Here is a 2,341-nt window from a genome sequence, read left to right on the forward strand (position 1 = left end):
TAAAAATGTCTAAACAAATGTTAAATCTTATAAATTAATCAATATAAGTTACCTGAAATAAATAAATGTAGAGTAAAACACAATAAAAAGACAAATTAAAATACCTTTTAAAACTAAAATTTCAAATTACAAGTATACTTTTTAGATTTTTATTTTTTATTTTTTTTAATGCGCCTGGTAAACTGGCGCCCACCGGTACCACAAACGCTTTGACCTGGAGCTATGAACCAGTGAGGCCACAAACGGGGGACCTCATCCCCATGAGATTCGAACCTTGATGGCAAGGATAACAACGCAACAACTTAACCATCACAACATGCCACTATTGACTACTTTTTAGATTTTTAAATTTAAAATATAGGTGGGTGTTTTGTTGAGCCTATCTGAACTCCCCCTTGCAGGGATTTAATACGAACAAATATTATATTGGATTTTGCATTATCATGTAGTCTCATCATGTTAATTACTGTACCGTGTATTAGATTTTTCTCGCTCAATTCGCCCCTTCCACATCTGAATGAGATAGGTTGGGACTAATCAAGATAATGAAATAAATTAAAAAATTAAAAACACTAGTGAGACGTATGGGGATTGCAACGACTGTGCACCCTTAGAAACTATAAACACTCATATTAATAATATAGCAGGAAAGAAGCGGCCAGAACAGAGCAAGTACTTGGCAGATCCCTCGTTCCATCTTTGGTCGCGGCAAGCCATGACTATCGGCCCATGTATTCACAGTTAGCACTCCTACAGATGAAAATATGGGAGTAATTTCCAAACACAGAAAGGCACGAGAAATGCTAATTGGACTGCCCAGAGCTTTTATGCCGCTGTCCACAGAGAAAACCAGTCTGCAGAATCATCCATGAGTTTCCGCTGAAAAAACATGAAAGAAGTTTGTAGAACCACTTTGTCTAGTCTCTGCTGCTTATTAAATGAGATCATAGTTATAACAGCTGTCCTCAACATTTACAAAAATACTAAAAACCCAGGTAAATGAGCCCCAGCCAATCAGAAAATCGAAAATACTATCTTAAAATTACATTTTTAAAATATAACATTACAAACTTTAGTCACAGCCCATGCTTCGGCCAGAAAAAGAGAAGAAATAGAGGGGTGAAATGAAATCTATAGTTCCCTACCTCATATATAAGGTGGGGACTAACAAGTTACCAAATATTGCATTCCGTAACATTCTTTCAAGAAGAAACACGTTCAAACAATTGCACTCCGTTGGTTCCTTGGCTAATTCGTGATTTGGCATTTCCAGTGTTTCTTCGTGATTAAGACAACGAGAACACTGTACAAGTAGAAATCTTTCACCAAATTGAGATATTTGTCTGTAAAATAGGTAAACGGCATTGGATTATTGTGCAGGCATGCGGATTTTCAGTGCTGAACATGTCTCACAATTTATCGTCAACCATAGAATAGGGAGCATTTTGATAATAGCCGTGGCTGCTACCATTGTAGCCTTGCTTACGGTAATTATAGCTGGAATCAAACGTTTGTGTTTCATAATAACGATCGGTGTAAGAAGTATATTCTGAATCATAGGGATACAGCCACACCTCTGCCTTCTTCCCACATCCACATAACCCGTCACCGTTACTTTCTGCATTGTCATGTCGATCTCCACATTATCTACGCCTTTAAAAAAACAAACAAAGCCAACAAAATAGTAAGAAATTAGAAAAATGGAGAATTAATGATTTAGAGCACTACTTGAAAACTAGGTTGAATTTAAGAATGATATATAAATTGATGTACCTCGGAGTTGAGAAAGAGCCTTGCGAATTTTTCGTTCGCAGCCACCGCAATCCATATTTACTTGCATCTCGACAATCTGCAATGCCTGCAATAAAGCCATTATCATGTTTCATTAGTGAATCAGATAAGAACGCATGAATTTATTGCTCGCTAATTAAAGAAAGACTTGGGAATTTGTAAACAAAACCCTAATTGAAATACGAATAGAGTGGGTCTTACATTCATTGTGTAGCCTTGGGATTGTTGCTTCTCAAAAGTTTTAATCTATTGAATTCAAATGAAAATCAAAGTTTGAGTTAATTTAAGAAGTGTTTGATTGAGATTTCGTCTTATAAGCAAATGATAGGAGGCGACAAGGAAGGTGAGAGGAATGAAGAAAACGCGGAAATTGGCGTGCATAGCAAGTTTAACAATTCCATGGCGGTGATATCAAAGCTACGACACCCGTTACAAAACAAAACTAGAGCTATAAGAAAACGAAAAGATATCATACCATGAATTTTCCTATTAAAAATATATATATTCGAGCGAAGATGAATCCACCATGAACCTTCTTCCACCATATATA

The 2,341-nt window shown here is 36.3% G+C and overlaps 1 pseudogene across 1 annotated transcript; it reads right to left on the reverse strand.

The window, feature by feature from the left end:
• Nucleotides 1–1,019: 1,019 nt before the first annotated feature.
• Nucleotides 1,020–2,052, reverse strand: LOC149543840 (heavy metal-associated isoprenylated plant protein 29-like; annotated as a pseudogene). Its single transcript, XR_016355255.1, has 3 exons — nucleotides 1,993–2,052; nucleotides 1,774–1,858; nucleotides 1,020–1,653 (listed from the first exon to the last, which is right to left on the reverse strand). The product of XR_016355255.1 is annotated as a heavy metal-associated isoprenylated plant protein 29-like (transcript).
• Nucleotides 2,053–2,341: the final 289 nt, after the last annotated feature.

This window comes from Cupressus sempervirens, chromosome 8 (genome assembly GCF_028749045.1).
Source record: "Cupressus sempervirens isolate cs-2001-9-10 chromosome 8, ASM2874904v1, whole genome shotgun sequence".
In the NCBI taxonomy this organism is placed as follows: domain Eukaryota; kingdom Viridiplantae; phylum Streptophyta; class Pinopsida; order Cupressales; family Cupressaceae; genus Cupressus; species Cupressus sempervirens.